General features: G+C 39.6%; 1 protein-coding gene across 4 annotated transcripts in view; it reads right to left on the reverse strand.

The window, feature by feature from the left end:
- The window catches only part of ATP10B (ATPase phospholipid transporting 10B (putative)), a 311,023-nt gene that overhangs the window by 171,522 nt on the left and 119,104 nt on the right, over positions 1–20,397 (reverse strand). For 2 of the 4 annotated variants that reach the window (XM_055325828.1, XM_055325830.1), the window contains exon 3: positions 17,170–17,233. The exons of 1 other annotated variant lie outside the window; for it this stretch is intronic. The gene's annotated coding sequence lies outside the window, so the exon portion shown is untranslated. Of the gene's footprint in view, positions 1–17,169; positions 17,235–20,397 lie in introns of those variants that run through there. One more of the 4 variants, XM_055325827.1, reaches the window with a different exon arrangement.

A 20,397-nucleotide genomic window follows, 5' to 3' on the forward strand; every position in this document is an offset into this window, starting at 1 on the left:
ACTATCAGATCCCATGAGAGGTACTGGGGATATAGTGGGAAACAAAACAGATATTGTAGACAAAGTTCCATAAAACAGGAGCCTCAGTCTTGAGCTGGCAGTCCGTCATGGGAAAGTAAGAGACTGTCCCCAGTGTCATGGAAACACAAGTGCTCCTGAGGCCACTCTGACCTCTACTGTCACGTTTGCCTCTGTCTTGGTGCCAGATGTGCCCTCTTGCTGCACACAGATAGAGGCTCATTAGGTGAGGCTGGAGTGGTACATGCACATCTGTTTGAACAGAGGGAAGAGGATCATTTAAATCCTTGGCAAGTTTCATTGTCTCTATATATTCAGTTGCTTCCTAGGAGCTCCACCTTTCTTCCTGCTCCCCCCTTGAAAGGTTTTCAAGACTGCTCTATTGCCAAGCTCCTCTTTAAACTGACTGCATTTGTTATGAAGATTGACTGAAGAGGTGAACTGTGTGTTACATAAGGAACAGTGCACAGTACCTGGAATTGAGATGGGGCTCACATTTCACAGTTGCGGCACATCCTACAAGGCCCACACAATTGCTCTATTAAATTAAATGACTGCAGTCTCCATCTGCACGAGTAATCTCTAGATAGGCTGGGTTCCTTTACAGCCAATAGCCTGCAGGTGTGCAAATAAGCACTCCGTCCACACCAGATGTCAGGGCCTAATTAAAATATAGAATGAAAGTGTTCTTCCCTAGGTGCTGAGCAGTCAGTGTTGCCGGGCTTCTTGGGACAGGAAGTGGCAAAGGCAGAGAATTTAATTCTACTTGTAGAAGCAAATGGCTGCAAGAAATCCACCTCTTGAGAGCCACTTAGCAAGAAGTAGAAAGTCAAAAAGAAACACTGAAACCACCACATTCACTCATTCAGGATCATAAGTTGGTTACCATAATTCTGTTAGTGTGGCCACTTTTTAGACCAAGGACAGGGATTCCGTTAAGGATCTCAGCCTGATTTTCAGACCCTTGAGTCACCCTGCCCTGATGATGAGCATGTTGGACCGTTCATAATTTTGCCCTACTGTGCAGCTGTATCATGTGGATGGTAAGAGGGGTTCTAAACGCTTAAGAGGAAAAAACACCTGAAGAGGTCAGTTACTTAATTAACAAACAGTGAAAAGTGTTAAGTAGTAATTGCATTTTATGACCCGTAGGAGCCCAAGTATGGATAATAAAGGTTTATAATTATTTAAGGATTTACGAAATCCCCCACACACATTTCTTTCCTAATATATTCTCTCCTTCCCCCTTTCCTCTCTTTCTGTCTCTCTAGATGCCCATTTGCCTGTCACTCTTTCTCTGTATTTTTAGCTTTCCTTCTCCACTTTCCCATACTCCCCTCTTCTTCCTCTTTCCCATCGCCCCCATTTTTTTGCTGTAAGGTGAAAAAACATGAATTTTAGTATTAGAAAGAGCTGAGTATGAGTTCTGCCTTGGGTGTATTTTCATTTTCTTTTATATATATTTCTATATCCTAGGTTTAGTTTAAACGTCAGATGAATTCGACTCCAAGGCACCTTTTCAAAAAACAAAATTAAGTTGTTTAAAATCTGGATAGCTCTCAGTTCATTTCTCAAGGACTTTAAGGAGCACTGCCTTTTTTGTTTAGAAGGGGTCTTTTTGGGATCCTTTGGTGGCTCAGTGGTTTAGCGTCTGCTTTCGGCCTAGGGCGTTATCGTGGAGTCCTCGGATTGAGTCCCACATCAGGCTCCCTGTATGGAGCCCCCCCCCCCTCTCTGTCTCTCATTAATAAATACATAAAATCTTAAAAAAAAGATGTTTTTTTTTCATATCCTTACTGCTGTATCTCTCAACATGCAGTATTTTTATCTCTAGTTGTATACCTGGTAACTTTGCTCAGTATGCTTTTGACAGTTGTGCATTTATTTTAACATAAGCTTAGAAGAAAGTGAAGTACATCAAAACCATGATGGCATGGATATGAAAAAAATTATTTAATGAATAGATGATATGCAGGTGGCATGAATAGGTGGCATATAGTTAGGGGAAAAATAATGAATGACTTCAATTTTAGAAAGAAAGTATTTATATAAAGCCTGTTTTATATGCTGATCATATATTTAGGGTGAGGTTCACACTTACATTCACACATTGCCATCGCCATTCTTTAAAATTATTGAGACTCTGAGTAGTTCAAATTCACCCAATGAGATAGAGCTGGGACTGAATCATGGCTCTGGCCTCAGTTCTGGAGCTGCACACTTTCAGTGATACACCACAATGCCCATAGAAGTCTGTGCAGTGCCTGTACCTGGTAAGCTTGCAAGAAGTGACAGCTGTTCATCAGCATTATCATTTACATAAAAAATCTTTAAACTCTAATGTCAGCCTTGTCAGGTAAACATTCATTTCTTCCTTTTATTTTTTTAAAGACTTTATTTATTTATTCAGAGAGAGAGAGAGAGAGAAAGAGAGAGAGAGAGAGGCAGAGATACAGGCAGGCTCCATGCAGAGAGCCCGACGTAGGACTCGATCCAGGGTCTCCAGGATCACGCCCTGGGCTGCAGGCGGCACTAAACAGCTGCGCCACCGGCACTGCCCCATCTCTTCCTTTTAAAGGTGATAAAATAGGTATGAAAAGGTTAAGTGATGTGCAGCTAGTGTTGAGGAGTATTTGGGATTATTTCTAGAGGGTCTAATAATACATTACCATTAGCATCCTTAACCCTCTTTCCTACTAAGTGCTAGCCAAGGGTCTTGGGTGTCCTATATATAGGGTGTAATTATAAACAAATGAAAATAATCTTTAAAGAATTATTTCACAAGCTGCATGTAAAAAAAAATAAGTCATTCTCATCTCATTATTCTACTGCCCCATCTTGCTTTGATCCAAGCCAGAGTTGATGAGAAAATGTATCTATAGTAGGAAGAACTCTGAGACAGTCCCCAAGGTTCCTGGCCCTCAGTCTATACATGCCTTCTCCTATTAATTCAATTAAATACAATTCTAGGGACTGTTGGAATTGGGTCTGACAGATGTAATTCACAGGTACCAAAGCCACTGACTTTAAGGTAGATCATTCTGGGTGAGTCTGATTAATCAGGTGAGCTCTTCAAAGGGACTGGCAAGGGAGATTTGACGTGTGGGAGGGCTTTGATGGGAAAGAGATTTTCCATTTCTGGCTTTGAAGATGGATGGATAGATGGGGCCACATGGCCGAGAATGTAGATAATTTCTAGAATCTGAAAATAGTGCCAGATCTGACAACTAGCAAAGAAATGGAGTCTGCAGTGCTACAACTGCAAAAAATTGAATTTGCCAAAAACCTGAATGAGCTTGGAAGTAGCTCCATAAGGAATAGAGCCCAATGAGTACCTTGATTTCAGCCTTGTAAGACCCTGAGGAGAGAACCCAGTCATGCCTTGCCTGGACTTCTGACCTATAGAAACTATAACATGATAAATGAATGCTGCTGTAACCTAAATTTCTGATAATTTGTTACATAGCAATAAAAAACTGATTCAGTGTCTAAAGCCCTAAATGGTAGCCATATTGTATAAATTGTTATATATATATATGCACTCAAATGAACCATTCACTATAGTTTTCATCCTTAGATTTGAGTAATTTTACTACTTAATAGAAGACAAAACCGCAGTCTAGGAGCAATTATAATATCTAACATTCATTGAACAATTATGATGTACTCATTGTGCTAAGTACTTTTCATGCATTAAATCATTCAATCTTTATAATCTTAGGAAGCAGGCACATTATGAATCCTTATTTTACAACTGAGGGAATTGAAGCATAAAGAAATATTGAGGGCGACAAATATTCTGTTATTTAAAGGAAAGGTCATTAATATTTATGGCATTTATTAAAAATGCTTTTAATAAACAATTTGCTTACTTTAAGTAAAGATAGGAATGTTCCATTTTTCTTTTTTATGTGCCTTCATGCTCATCTTAGGTCTGTGATCCCCACTCCTTATGCTTATATTTCCTCATCCTTACAATGATGATAAATAAAAAGCATTGATAAATGAGACTAAAGGATAAATAAGAGTATTATGCTTGTAGGACTGCTAAAGTTATCTCAGTACTCAGCATATTTCTTGACACCTGGTCACCTCTCAGGAAAAGGAGGACTTCTTAAAACTAACCACGAGTTAGAAAGGTAACACGTGCCATCCCTTATTGGTTCGGGTGCCTGGTTTGCTCTTTTGATTTGGTCGTTTCCATCTGAGGCATGATGCCTGTCATCACCCAGGAAGACATTTAGAAGTGGTCTCTGTGGGAGGGAGCTGCGATGCTTGTGCTCTGGCCTTGTGTCCTAAAAAGTCAGCCTTCTCTGGAGCAGGGCAGCAATGCTTCAACACTCAGACTGATCGCACATCTCCCTGGGTTTAGGTTTCTGAGATGTATACTGTAAGTCCTTAGGGAGAAATCTGATGATACCTCTAAACAGTTGCTAATATATCATAGACCAGGACACACAGCCCACACTTGAGGCAACAAAACAGCATTCGTTATTTCCTTAATTTAGTTTAATTTATTTGGTAAGGTCATTAGACTGAAAATCAGAAAAGCTGATATTTGTTATTGATTATTATTAGTATGATTTGCTAGTGAGTTCTATGGTTCTGGGAACTTTAAGTTTCTTGGACTCCCAGGGCTTAGGTCACAGGCCCCCCCGAGATCATTTTAAGGACCAATACTAATCTGACTACTTAAGAATCAACCATGCAGTTTTGAAAATAATAGAAGCCTGGTTTCTATCCTCAGAAATTTTGAAAAATAATTATAGATGTTGTTAATGGAGGTACCTCACTTTTGCCCTAGATAGTCTTTGTAACTGCCTATCAAAGGAGTGGGGAGGTCTCTGAGTTTGAGAGCATAAAAGCAAGCTCCATGGGATGGGAATGTCTGGGGTCTAGGCATATGCATTTATAGATAGGACCTCATATGAGGTCGTGTGCAATGAGGTTTGGGAAATTCTGGATGAGGTGATTTCTGGATGCATTTCCAGCTCTAGAGACCCTACTACTGAGATGGCCCATTTATTCAGCTAGATAATTCATGTGCCATTTGTTAGGTACATAGTAGCTCCATCCTATAGCGGAAGAATTACAGCAGAACAGTTAATCTTCTTCCAGAGTCACATAGCTAGACAGTGGCAAATCTTGGCCTTGAATCCCATACTGTCTGACTCTTAACCACCCTACTATGGTTTATTCTGCAGTAGTGTAGTGGCAAGTTCTGGTTGCTGGAAACATCTGCTCGGTTCCAGCAAGCACACATTGGGCAGAGGTAGCTTTTTCTCTTCTGCTTATTCCATTACACTCTATGTAGTGCTTTACAAGTAGGAAGGTACAGCAGACTTTTTCAGGGGCTTTCATTCAAGAGAATGTTTTCTTCCACTGGGATTCCTTAGGAGCTTTGCCAGTGTAACCTAAGAGGTGGACATACACAGTACATGACATTGGTCTTCCGTTTGGCTCTGTGGGAAGAGTAAGCAGAAGTCTCAGCAACATAATGAAGGCAAATAGGGACTGAGGGCTTCCCAGGCTATGCTGCCTATGTGGAGTATCTGCTCACATTCTCATGTTTCCCTGGAGATGCCAGTGAAATCTAAATGCACACTGGGAGCAGAGAGATTTGGAGCTTTGGTTCTGTTTCTTCCACCAAATTGCTGCATGGCTTTAGGCAGATCTCATAATCTGCCTGGATACTCAGTTTATAGACATATAAAGTGAGTTAAAATACCCAATATCATCCCTGCCCTGTGCTTCAAGGCTCAAATGTCAGTAAGCTCTTGGAAAAAGATGACGTCCTGTCTGGCTCTATCAATTGTTCTCGGCCTCTTTGCACAGTCCTGGGTGGTCACTTATGTTTTCCTATGGTGATCTGTCCACACTGAAAGACAGCTGGAGTTGATCCAGATGGGGCTTACTGCTTTAGATTTCTTAATTTCAGTTTGGGAACACAATTACTGATCTGGTCTCTGTTTTGGCTGGGCGTTCTCTTTTGTGAGTAACAGGGACCTGAGCTCAGGCTCTAGCTGTGTTCGGCTTTGTTAGTGAAGGGCAAGGCCTCTTTGTTTCCTGTAGGGAGTCTCTCTTCTCTGCCTTGACTTTACTCCTCAACAACCATCTCACAATGCCTTAGGGTTGTGCAGACTTTCCCTTGCTGGCTGGTAACTGTGAGCCATGAATAAAGGCAACAAATTGGGGGAAATCATATTGGCGTCATTTTACTTATTACCAGCATCACCGGTTCCCTAGACCCACCAGGTGCCTGTGGAGATTCAGATGAATCTTCCGAATCAGGGAGTCAGAACTAAGTTTGTTCAACTCCTATGAACACAGCCCTGTCTGTGATATGCAGGCACTGCAAAAGTCAGCAGGCCGTGGCTGTGTTTATGAGCTAGACTCCCAGCTCGGTCCCTGCGCATGTCTCCTGGGACCACGGCTGTCTGCTCTGAGCCAAGTCAAGCCCTATTTCCACAGGCTGAAGGGGGCCAATATCTGCCACTGGCTGATTCAATGGGAGCTTGCCCCTTGACACAGGGATCCTTGAAAATGCAAGTAATTGGGGCTTAGGAGAGAAGAGTTAGTTTAAGTCCCACTGCCCGATTTTTAATTAAATAGTGCTTTATTTCTTTGTTTCCATGACTAAATGTCTCTTCTAGTACTTCTTACCCTTGGAGAGCAACTGCAGGAGCCCAGGGAACAAAAAAAATTATGTGATTACATATGGGCTACAGCAGTGACACAGCTTCTTGTTCAGGCTCCTATCCCAGTCACAGGTCACCCTGCCTCCTTGGAAATAATGTAATGAACTGGGCTAGCATGCAGCCTAGGTTCAAATACTAGCTCTAGCACATTTTAGCTACATGACCTTAACAAGTCATTCTACCTTCTGCAAACCTCAGATTTCTGATCTATAAAATGATAATCATAGTAGCTGCCTTACAAGACTGCAGAGGAGATTAAATGAGCATTAAATGAGGAGATTAAATGAGTAAATTCTAGCTATCACAGTTACTGTCAAACGTATTCAGAGGGCATTTTAACTAGGTGCCCAGGGGCAGCCTCAGAAAGGCAGTGGGTGGGAGGTATGTCAAGGAGCTCCACGGCATCTCATTAGACTGCCAGCTCCATGAGGGCCATGATGGTGCCTTGTTCACTTGTTTCTCTATTCCCGGTGCATTGGAACCTAGGAGGCACCCAAAAAATGAGACAGATGGACCTACGTTTAATTCCCAGTTCTGTTACTTTTGGTGTTCGGCAAGTTTTTTACCTCCCTGCATCTGTGTTTGCACACTTATGAAATGGGGAGAAACAATCTTATAGGGATAGCTACAAGAATAGCCAATTAGTACTTTGTTTTTACTATGTGCCAGGCACTAGTCTAAGTACTTTCCATGAACCTCATTAGATCTTCATAATAGCCCTTTTGTAGGTATGGATACTGTTTTGTTGTTGTTGTTTGTAGATCAGGTAACTGATGTTCAGAGAGGTCAAGACTGTGTCATGGTGACAGAGCTACTGAGTGCTTAAAATGGGGTTCTAAACCAGTTAGACTGACTTCAGGTCCTGTGCTCTTCCTCATAATTTTCCGTGTCTCATACAGACTACATAATCAAATAGGAACTCAAATGAAGCCTCTGCTGTTTTGTTGTTGAGGATTTCCCTTTGTGACCTTTGTAGAAGGGAACAATACAATCAGCCTAGTCATTCATATGCTTATAACAGTTTGTGTACATGTCAAAAATCTTGCCCAGTCAGAACCCAGAGGCTGCGATTTCAGTGTGTGTGTGTGTGTGTGTGTGTGTGTGTGTATGTCTGCCAGCCTGGCCAGAGTGCGGATTTGAAAATCAGAGCAAAAATGTGTTCAGAAGGCATTTCAGTTGGGCAACTGAATAATTTCCACATGCAGTTGGCCAGGAAGGCAAGTGGAAGGGCCAGATTTTCACATCTGGTGAGTTCTGAGTGATCTGACACGATGGGGATCAAAGAAAGTAAAGGCAGATGTCTGAGTCTGACACCTCCCTCTCCGACATGTGATGGAAAATCTCAAAGTTGGGGAAAGCTTGAGATGGATGGTATCTTAGAGATCATCTAGTCTTACTGTGGAAAGAGGACCTGAGAGGCAGGGGAATTCAGAGCTATATAAGGGATAAAGACAAAGGGTCACTGATGAAGGGTCTGCTTGAGCACCCCCTAGAGTGACCACCGTGGTTTGTGCCTAGCCAGCATACAGTCCCCTACTTTCTGGTGACTATCTTGATTTGGGGAACTGCCCACACAGTTCACTGACCTGAAAGCTGAAGCTCCCCCACTATACCATGCTGCCACTGTTCAAGGCCACACATACCACCATGGTAAGCCCCTGCTATCTAGTCCATGGCAGAGTTTACACTTGTTTCCCAGGACTGCAGTGGGAAATTCACAGATAGAAGATGGAGTCTTTAGTCTTCCAGGGAAGTCACATTGTAGCATTGGGGGCTTATTCAACTAAGATACTAAGTATGGAAGCAAGGGGAGCACTATTCAGAGCATTATTTAGAAGATACAGAGGTGGTTCTATGTCCCTGTTATTTAGCTATACCCCAACCTGGACCAAATAATGGCAATATAGTTCTTAAGTGGTCAGTAAAAAGCTATGGGACACTAAGAGTGAAAGCCAAATGTTTACCCAAATATTTCTCTAAAGGATATATCTATTGCAGCACTGTTTGTAAGAGCCAATGACTGGAATCAAACCAAGTATCCATATATGGAGGATTGGTTACATACATTTTGGTGTGTTCAGGCTACAGAATATTATGTGGCCATTAAGAAGGATAAGAAAGGTTTTGTGTACTGATGTAACACCATCACCAAGAAAAAATAAGTAAAAAAACACGAAGGCATAGAACAAGGTGAAAACCATTTGGGATACAAAAAAAGGTGGGCATCCATGTGTATATTTGAATGGATACAGACCCTCCCTGGAAGGATATACCTATACAAACTGGTTATTTTAGGAGAGGAGAGCAGAGAGGTTGAAGATAGGCTGTGGGGAAAACTTAGTTATCACTAGATATCCACAATGCATTAAACATGTTTTTACCATGTGGATGAACTATCTATTTCAAATAAACACACATAATTTTTTAGACAATAATAAATAGTTCCTTATAAAGCAGAGAGCTTCAGCTGGAAACTACATCTGCACTTTTTTCCACCCCTCAAGCCTCTCAGGAGGGAGATTTAAAGGCATTTTTTTTCCTTCTCCCACAGTGAAGCCCCACAGCTTTGAGCTGGGAGAAGGCTGCTCCAGTTCTACACTTTCCTTCCCTATGTGACTTGATGAAACCAAGTAAGAGGAAGGAATTATTAAATCTCTTACTCATTCAACATTTCTCCTAATACTTATCACAGGGTAAAGAGGCAACTGACAGCCAGTTTTTCCCTTTTTAAGTGGTTGGATAGCAGAAGCTTCCAAATGTATCTCCAACCAGCCCACTTAACTGTCTACTAGGGAGTCATGGATCATAGAATGCCACAGCCAAAAAGGTATTAGCTTGGTAGTCTCTAATGTGTGAGTGACCCCAGGGGAGGGTAAGACAATTCATTGTGGTATGGATAAAAGAACTCTTCACAATCACATTACAAGTAAGCTTACCTCATATTTAATTACAAATTAAGATGTACTTTATAAATACGTATCCATATAGTAAGGGATCTTAATTTTTGCTAATAGGGGTTCATGGTCAAAACATTTTGAAGATCATTCTGTAGAGTAATTCTAGAGATGGCAAAAGGTGTTGCAACCATCACATCAGCTTTAATGTCAAGTGAACCTGGATCAAAATCCCAGCTCTGTCCCTTATGAGCTATATCATCTTGAATAAATCATTGCCTCTCTATGCCTGCTTCCTCACTTGTAAACATGGGATTATAATAGTACATATCTTGAGAGGTCAGGTGGAGATTAAATGGGATAAGGCATGAATGACAGGCTGCTTGTAAAAGGGCTCCTAGTGATTCCCACTTGCTAGTATTCACACCTTCCTCTTGAGTGGATATAGAGACTTATATATCTAATAAGTGCAATAAACAAAGGTGGTGGGATAGCATTTCTATAACTAGGTTACAAAATACTGTCACTTATCTTTTGCTAATATTCTCACTCTTATTGCATGCTTTCCCTATAGTGAGAGCAATCTGGTAAGGAAGTGAGCATTGTCTCTAGACAATGACCAGTGGGAAACTGAGATCCTGAGTGTGGCAGCCATCAAGGAACTCAGTACTACCAATAACCACATGAATGATCTTGAAAGTGAATCTGTCCCCAGATGAACCTTTGAATAAGATGGTAGCCTCAGTTGATACTTTGATTGTGCCCTTATGGGAAACTCTGAGAAAAGGAATCCAGGAAACCTACTTAAAGAGTCCTGATACTCAAAAACTATGTGATAATAAATATGAATAATATTTAAGTCAATAAATTTTGGGGTGATTTGTTATTTAGCAATAGGTAACTGAGACAGCATACAAGTAGCTTGACAATGTATGGCAGGTAAAGATTTAGTAAATGTTACTATGAAACATTATATGGCTGATGTATGGTTCCATCTTTTTTCCATACTCAGAGAAGGCATCACTGATTCAGCATAATGCATCCCCCACCCTTCAGTGAATCCAGATGAAGCTTCAGAATCCGTTTTAACACAGAGCTCCAGGAAGCTCTCAATTGCTCATATGAAACTTACTTGCGAACTCTAATATAGAGTTCAATATTTCTTATCTCTTCACCTTCCTCATGTGTAATATTCCTTTAATGGGAGACTCAGACTTTCTTTCATCCTGAGACATATGACTAAAAATTATTAGAACAAATCCGTGAAAGCATATAAAATAAGTGGCTGGCATTGTGTGCTGTACCAAGAACAGATTTTGCTTGAGGTAAGAGAGTGAGAGTGAGAGTACTGGAATCCTTAAGAGATCAGAGGATATAGCTCAGAAAGAGGAACTGGGAGCACCAAAGATCACTTTATCTTACTACTCATTTTTAACCATGATTTGAACTTATTGTAAGGCTACCGTTTTTGAACAAATGAGAGGATGGGAGGGGGGAATTGCTTTGAAGATAATGAAAAGTCTCTAGGACTAAGTAGTTATTTTTAAATAGAAAAAAATGGTCCTTAAATTGGTATGAAAGATTTTTTTGCCTAATATGATAATGATGTGAGCTATTGAAATAACACACTTTTAGTTATTCTGTGCTTTATATGTGCTTCATTTTGTTGGTTAAAGCAGGGAGATACTTTGGAAACAGGAAGATATCAGGGAGAATGGCTCCAAGAGATTGTCCTTTAGATCTAAAAGGTACATAACCAAATACCCAAGGGTCTTGAGAAATGTATATTATGATCTACTATGTCTGAGGTGGGGCCTGGGATTCTGCATTTTAAGAAGCTACCAGAGAATGCTAATGCTTTTTGTCTACAGACTCCACTTTGAAAAGTCAAAGAGCAATCTCTCTTCTTCCTTGGGGGTAGCTGAGGATTTCTAGGGTCAATACTACTCGCAGCCCAGGAGCCAATAGAATCATTGTTTGGTGATGAGTGTAGGGTGTCTCTGTTTGCTGATGAGTGTAGGGTGTCTCTGTTTAGCTTGTTCTTTGGCTGAGCACAGAATAGCAGACAGATGTTAAGAGACATAGGAAGCATGAAAACTACCTCACTGATCTGGGAAGGATGACAAGAATTCAAGAAACTTAGATAAAACCCTGAATGATGTGATAGGAAACATTTTTGGAAAGAGAAAAGGCAAATATGAATCATTTATGGAAAGAAAAAAATGACATCTTTCCAGTGTGTTTTGGAGTAAGTCAAATTGGCACATTATAGAACCCCACTATTTTGCCATAGCTAGAATTTAGTATAAAGTCACATCTCTAAGTCCATTTCTTCCTTGATTTTCATAATATCAAAGAACCTTACCTTGTTTTAGAAAAGGAAGTATAAGGGAAAAATAAATCAAATGCTGGTCATAAAAATAGGTTGATCCTAAGGTCAATGGTTGAGTGAATTACATTAAAGATAAATCTTGACTGACAGGGATGGTGCATTTATAACAATCTGCTTTTATATACTACTTCCTGAGACAGAGTTATCTTTTGTCCTAAGGTAGTGGATACATCTGGAGTTGTACTGCATTCTATTTCCATTGTTATGGGTTAGAGAGTATAATAGACAAAAGTCATACTGGGCATTGGGTAGAAGATTAGGAAGAAAATATAGTCCCAACACTTCACTCTTTAGGAACTTCCAAATCCCTTCCATAATGAAATATTCTCTATGTAATTAATTCACTCTCTCACCCCCCAAAACACATCTATACAATAATAAATATGTCAGGCATTCAGTACACATTAGTGAACAACAACAGAAAACCAGACCTGATTTCTACTCATGGGGACTTTATAGTCTAGAGGACTCTAGGGATTGTCAATCTAGGGATTGACAGAAATTACTCAAGTAAACATAAAAATAAGTATAATTGCCTGTAATAATAATACTTCCCTTATTGTTCCATGATGGCAAAGTATAAAAATGTGGCATTAAAAAAGTTAAAAGTTCATGCACTTTGTCCCATTTTCTTCCTCCTGTCTTTTCACATCTCCCTTCTCTAGGAGCTGAAGGCTTCACAGGCGTACCTGGAAGCCCCAAAGGGCCCATGATCTGATAACCCATGTCCAGCATCACGAGTCTAGCCCTTTATGACTCTCCCTTTAACATAGCTGGTTGACTTCACTAACCCAGGGATCAAGTTCCCCCTTCTAGGAACTTAACTAAAAAGATAACCATATGTGTGGAGATAGATCCCTGTGCACATGAATGTTTGGTGTAATTTAAAACAGCAACAATAGAAACTTGCAAAGATAGATATCATGGAGTAGGGAGTTGAATAAATAGATTACCATTCATTCCTGAGATATAATGCTAATCTACGGTAAAAAAAAAGTGATGTGTACACAAATACATATATACTGCCATGGAAAGATGTCTGTAATGTATTGATGAGTTTAAAAAGCAGGTTATAGAATAACTTGTATTAAAAGGAATTCACTTACCTGACATTGTACATATATGTATTGTGTTTATCCATATCTTTATCCCTATTTTATATATAGATACATATAAATACATTTATATAGGCATACCCAATTTTACTTCATTTCATTTTTTGTGTTTTGCTAATGTGTTTTTTACAAATTAAAGTTTTGTGACAACCCAGGGTTTATGAGCAAGTCTATTGGCACCATTTTTCCAACAACATTGGCTCATTTCATGTGTATGTGTCACATTTCAGCAATTCTAGAAATATTTTACACTGTTTCATTATTATTGTATTTGTTATGGTGATATGTGATCAGTAATTGTAGCATTGTAGTTATTTTGGGGTGCCCCAAACCATGCCACTATAAGATGTCAAACAATCAATAAATGTTGTATATGTTCTAACTGCTCCACTGACTGGCTGTTCCTTCATTTCTCTCCCTCCTTTCAGGCCTTTCTATTCCCTGAGGTACAATAATGAAATTAGGCCAACTAATAACCCACCCCACAGTGGCCTCTAAGTGTTCAAGTAAAAGGAAGAGTCACATTTCTCTCATTTTAAACTGAAAGCTAAAACTGATTAAGCTCAGTGAGGAAGGCATGTCAAAAGGTGAGACAGGTAGAAAGGTAGGTACCTTTGACCAGTTAGCCAAGTTGTAAATGCAAATAAAAAGCTCTTGAAAGAAATTAAAAGTGCCACTCCAGTGAATACACAAATGATAAGAAGGTAAAATAGCCTTATTGATGATATGGAGAAGGTTTTAGTAGTCTGGATAGAAGATCAAATCAGCCACAACATTCCCTTAAGTCATAGCCTAATCCAGAGCAAGGCCCTAACTCTCAATTCTGTGAAGGCTGCGGCTGGTGAGGAAGCTGCAGAAGTTTGAAGTTAGCAGCAGTTGTTCTTGAGGTTTGAGGAAAGAAGCTATCTCCGTAACATAAAAGTCAAGGTGAAGCAGCAAGTGCTGATATAGAAGCTGCACCAAGTTACCTAGATGATCTAAGATAATTAACGCATATGGCTGCACTAAAAAACAGATTTTCAAAGTACACAGAATAGGCTTCCATTGGAAGAAGATGCCATTTAGAACTTTGGTAGCTAGAGAGTAGAAGTCAATGACTGGTTTTACAGCTTCAAAAGATAGGCTGACTTTCCATTTTAGAGACTAATACAGCTGGTAATTTTAAGTTGAAGCCAATGCTCACTTACCCTTCTGAAAATCCTAAACCTCTTAAGAATTATGCTAAATCTACTTTGCCCGTGCTCTATAAATGGAACCACAAGGCCTGGATGACAGAACATCTGTTTACAACATGGTTTACTGAATATTTTAAACCCACTGTTGAGACCTACTACTCAGAAAAAAATATTTTTACCAAAATATTACTCTTCATTGACAGTGCCCCCAAGAGTTCTGATGGAGATGTATGAGATTAATGTTGTTTGCATGCCTGCTAATGCAATATCCATTCTACAGTTCAAGTAATTTTTACTTTCAAGTCTTGTTATTTAAGAATATATTTCACAAGCCTGTAGCTGCCATAGATAGTGATTCCTCTGATTAATCTAGGCAAAGTAAATTGAAACCTCTGACATGGATTCATCATTCTAGATGCCATTAAGAATATTCATGATACATGAGAAGAGGTCAAAATAACAACACAAACACTATTTTTTAAAAAGTTGATTCCAATCCTCATGGATGACTTTGAGGGGTTGAGGACTTTAGTGGAAGAAGTAACTGCAGATGTGGTGGAAATAACAAGAGAACTAGAATGAGAAGTACAGCCTGAAGATGGGACTGAATTGTTGCAATCTCATGATAAAACACAAATGAATGAGTAGTTGCTTTTTATGGATCAGCAAAGAAAGTGGTTTCTTAAGATGGAATCTATTCCTGGTGAAGATGCTGTGAAGATTGTTGAAATGACAACAAGTGATTTAGGATATTTACATAAACTCCATTGATAAGCAGTGGCAGGATTTGAGAGGATTGACTCCAAATTTGAAAGAAGTTCTACTGTGGGTAAAATGCTATCAAACAGAAACACAAGCTACAGAGAAACTGTGAAAAGAAGAGTGAATTAAAGAGGCAAACCAAATTGTTGTCTTATTTAAAAAAAATTGTCACAACCACTCCAACTTTTAACCACCACCACCCTGATCTATCAGCAGCCACCAGCACCAAGGCAAGACCTTACACCAGCAAAAAGATTAAGACTCTTTGAAAGCTCAATGATGGCTAGGCACTTTTTAGTAATAAAGTATTTTAAGTTAAGGAATGCACATTGTTTTTTCTGACATAATGCTATTGCACTTTTAATAGACTATAGCTTTGTGTAAACATAACTTTTATATGCACCAGGAAACCAAAGCACTCATTCAATTTGCTTCATTTTGGTGGTCTAGAACTGAACCCGTATTATTTCTGAGTTACGCTTGTATATATGGTTTCTAATATAGCTCCAGGAGGACTTCTCTGGATGTGAATACACATCTGTATCCTGTGTATCAGTCATCACTGGGGCTAACAGATGAACTCAAACTGAAGTGTCTAAAAATAGTACACCTTGGCCAAGTAACAGATTTTATTATAGCTGAGACCGTCAAAGCCCCAGTCAGGGATTTGTGTGGATGTTTTAGGTAGATCACTAATAGATTTGGGGGCAAGAAAGTCTGTCGGCATCTCTTCAATCACTTCCTATAAATATTCAAATGTAAGAACACTCATAGCTCATAGGTGACTCAAACAGAATGGGGGACATTCTAAGGAAATGTTATCTTTTTTGGCTGCACAAAGCAATCACCTGCACTGGAATGATGTTAACACATATAACAGTGAATTTTAGAGTGAGTTTAATAGAAAGGTCTCTTACTGGTAATTTTCAGATATCAAATCAAATTCTTTAGCTAAAAATTTTGGTTTTAGCTTTTCTTTTCCGTTGATTTCTCTTCAGACAGGTAGAAGGTTTTATTAAGCCTCGGTATCTATAGAGTTGTGCATGTCTTTGTGAAGATCCTACGTAAATTAAAAAAACAAATTAGCAATGTATGTTTAATACTGCTTTGTAGTTTGTTTTTTAAATAGGCAGCAATGCTTAGTTTTTGAGGAGTATATAATTATGCAAATTGAAGAAACAGTCTGCATATGGTATAATAATGCCTTGGGTTTTATATTCAGAGTCACAGGTATTTCTAATATTTCTCCAATTTATCAATGACTTTCGGGGAGCTTAGCCAAGGTTAGGTACCTGCTTTTTCTCCAGTTATGGAGCATATGATATTTTTGAACTTAGGCACCTGTACAAGCTTTCATCTTGGTGGCAATATCACTAAGATTTGCATAGCTTTGCCTTATAGCAAATAACATTGATTGCCTTTACAATAACCATTCCTCCTTCCTTTATCCTTTAAAACAAGACTTTAATTTTGTTCAGATATACACTCTATTCTATGTGACCATGTGCTTCACAGGATGTGGGTACCATCCCTAGCCCCAGGAAAGGACTCATGTTTGGTCTAAGTCAATCAGAGTGGTCCCATCTGCTTTGCAATGGATTGATTTAAGTAAGGGTGTATGACCGGCTTCTCACCAATGAATGTGAGTAAAAGCCTTGTGGGGGAATTTTGGAAAGGCTGATAAAAAGAAATAAATGAAAAAGCCAACTGAAGAGGTTAGAATCCAGATTGTGGTGACATTTTTTAGTTAATTAACCAACTATGGATCTGTCCTACTTTAAGACTTCTTATTCTGAGTGCTAATAATTTTTTTTTAGCTTTTCTTTACTTTTTTATTTTTTAAGCCATCTTGAGTTTGTATTTTGTTACTAGCAGCCAGGAACACACCTTATTGTGGTCTGTACCGTGGTAGTTCCTATATTGCTCTGGTGTGTGTGTGGGGGGGGGGCAGGAAGAGAAATTTAAGCCATATACTTGGCATCTGATTTAATAGTGAAGTCAGTTGATGTTTGCCTAAATGATTTGGAGGAAGGAAGGATAGTTTAATAAAGTTCATCTTGGACTCAGAGAGCAGTCCATATTCTAGAACCAAAGAATAATAAGAGAACTACTCACTCTTCACACTATTGTTTTCTTTGAAACAGGTATCACCAGTTCCAATTCTTTTATCAAGGCAAGCCTGCAAGACAGAGAGAAAATACATACAAAATATACCATCTCATTTTGGCATCAGGCAGTAAACAAGTATTTTGTCTTCCTCTCTCCAGGTGCATGGCTCCAGCTTCAAACAAACTCCATAGATCTGGACATTTTCCTAGGAAGTTGTTTCAATAAGAACAGTTTATTCCTATCAGAGAATCAAATCTACTACTTTATCTGCTACCCTCCAGAATGTAAACATCATGTTTGCATAGACTCCAGCTTAATGCCTAATCACTCCATAAAATGCATACTGGCCTATCCAGTACACTCTGCATTTCATTTTCTTTTCCACATTGATTGGCTGAGGAATAAGCATAGGGCCTGATGCAAGCCAGTGAAAGTTAGTCCTGAAATTCATGTGGAAAATGTAGGGAAGAGAAAACCTCTTAGTACTTAGAATGGTGTGGAACCACACCTGGAGTTGTTGGCTCCAACAAGGAAAATGAAGACTACATTCATTTTGAGTGAGGGGTACCAAGCCCTGATATTATTTAGGTACCTGGATCCAGCTATGATTTAAATGCTTGAACTTTCCACTCATGTGAATCAATTCACACATGCTTTTGATTAAGCTCATTGGATTTTCTGTCTCTCCCAATCAAGAATCTTCACTAATACAGGAAGGTGGGTCAGATATTATAATTCTCACTTTACAAAGCATGAAATGGAGGCTCAGAGAAGCCTTAAGGTAGAGAGGTCCAAGATCTCTAATTCAAGGGCTCCTTCCATTGCTCCACTCTACTCATTCAGTGATTCATTACAGTAAAATGGGAAGAACTGACACATACATCCATTGCTATCTTTACTGACTTTAACATTTCTGCTTTTGAGAAAATGGATGAATCTTTCACAGTGCTACCATGGGAGATAATCTATTATTTTAGTAAAATAAAGATGGTTATGTATACTCACACACATACACATATATATACGTACAATAAAAGGCCACAATAGATGTTTTGGATTTGTGCATATCTTCTTCCCTAAGGGTCTTTCCAGGATATAGGCTGGCTCTTGTTGAAGCCCACTTCCCCCCAGGGGACTTCTGCACTAAGTCTATGGACCATCTCTGCTTCCTCCATCATCCTCATGCCAGCCTTGCCTGCTGGTCTGTGACCAGCCTGACTGAAAGCTCTTTGCTCAACAGAGTGACCTGTGTAGTGACTCGTCTACGGACGGTGAGTCACTAAGCAAAGATCACAAAGAGGAAGCCTGAACACAAATCCCACTCCCCCTATATTTTGTTTGACTCACACTTTTTTTGAGCTACAATTAAACTTTGAGAAATTTTACATAAAAACTTAGATTTCAAGCTTTGCTTGAAAAAAATCAAAAGGACTGTCAACTATGCATTGCCACAAGGTGACATGGGCCAAATCTGACTCATATCTGAGTCCTTTAGATGTATTTTCTTCCTTCACCCTATTCCCCATCTGGCCTCTTTTTACTCATTTCTGCCACCTGCCTGGCCTCTGTGAGCATACACATTTGCAATCCTTGTCCTAACTTTCCTTTGACCTATTTGGGGCTAACCCGATTGAGGTGCCACCTTGCCCTCCAGTGGCTGTGTCTGGAAGTTCCCATCTCTGGGTCCCTCCAGAAATAAAATCACATTATGTGCAATTTCTTTCTTTCTTTCTTTTTTTTTAAAGATTTATTTATTCATGAGAGACACACACACAGAGAGAGAAACAGAGACAAAGGCAGAGGGAGAAGCAGGCTCCTCACAGGGAGCCTGATGTAGGACTCAATCGTGGATCCCAGGATCATGCCCTCATCCGAAGGTCGATGCTCAACCGCTGAGCCACCCAGGTATCCCATGCAATTTCTTTATTATTTCCCTATCCTTGATGCATCCTGTAAATTCTCTGTAAAAAATAGGACTTATTTATTTAAATCAGAAAGACAAGGTTTCTAAATACTCTTGTGAGACTATAGCTGCTCTGTGTCCTGCAGAAGAGAGGTCTTAAGGGGGACTATGTAATATAATCCACTAGGCATAGAGGAGAAGTCAGAAGACTGTCACTTGGTGAACTTTCATAAATGATTTCCTTCTCCCTACCTCAGTTCTTCCATCTATTGAGAAAGGAAGTTGAAGTAGACTAGAAGTTGTAAACTAGTGGCCTACAAGCTGAATCCAGCCAATAGATGGTATTTTTTCTTTGCCAACACCAAAAAGAAGGATATTTCAACTTGGAATCCAGATTACAGACCTGTCAAAATTGTCTAGCAACCCCTGACAATGGGACAGCATTCTCACATGGCAATGGTGGTTTTATGGGTTTATCCCAGTCCTCATTCACTTCCTAGTGGACATATACATATATCCTGATCACCTGCTTCATTCATTCATTCACATACCTGCCTGCCCTTTTAGGCATTTGCTCTTGCCACTCTTGGATGAGATGACCTCTGAGAACACATCATCAGCCCCAATTCTGTGGGTGGAGACTAATGATTTGAGAGTTAGAGACAATGTGGAGAAGAGAAAAATGTTCTGAGCAAAACGACTATGCCATTTCAGTAAGCCTCAGTGATTCACTCCTCCTCCCCACTTGGCCCAGAGTTGAAACAGCAAGACGCCCAGGCCTTTGTGAAGGTCCCACTACATGGTTAAACCTGAAAAGGCAACAGCTTGGTTTTGAAAGTAGCAGAAATATTCTTCCGTTGGGGTTGCTAGCTGATTCTCTAAGTAATTTGCAATTCAAGTGTCTCTTTGTTTTGTATGAAAATTTGCTGCTATTTGGAAAGTGGGGAAGAGCTAAATTGCATCCTGCTGGTTTTACTTTGACTGTATCAAAAAAGAAACTGTTAATCTGGTTCCATAATTAACTTTCCTGTTCTAAAAAGGCCCTGGGAGAGAGTCCAGAGAGTGGCTGTCAACTCCCTGCTTTTCTCCTCAATAACTCCTTTCAACAGGATGCCCTGAAAGGAGAATGGATCCAGGTGGGCATTGGTCTTTATTTTCTTTTTCTAATTTTTCTTCCCCTTTATTCCAATCCAACCAACATTTAGTGAGCCCTTACTGTGGGTCAGGCACTGTGTGACAAGGGTGGATATAAAAATAAATAAATTCCCGTGGAGCTGCCAGAGAACATAAGTTTCCATCCATCCATTCACCCATCCATCCATCCATCTGTT

Source organism: Nyctereutes procyonoides, unplaced genomic scaffold (genome assembly GCF_905146905.1).
Source record: "Nyctereutes procyonoides isolate TBG_1078 unplaced genomic scaffold, NYPRO_anot_genome, whole genome shotgun sequence".
Taxonomy (NCBI): domain Eukaryota; kingdom Metazoa; phylum Chordata; class Mammalia; order Carnivora; family Canidae; genus Nyctereutes; species Nyctereutes procyonoides.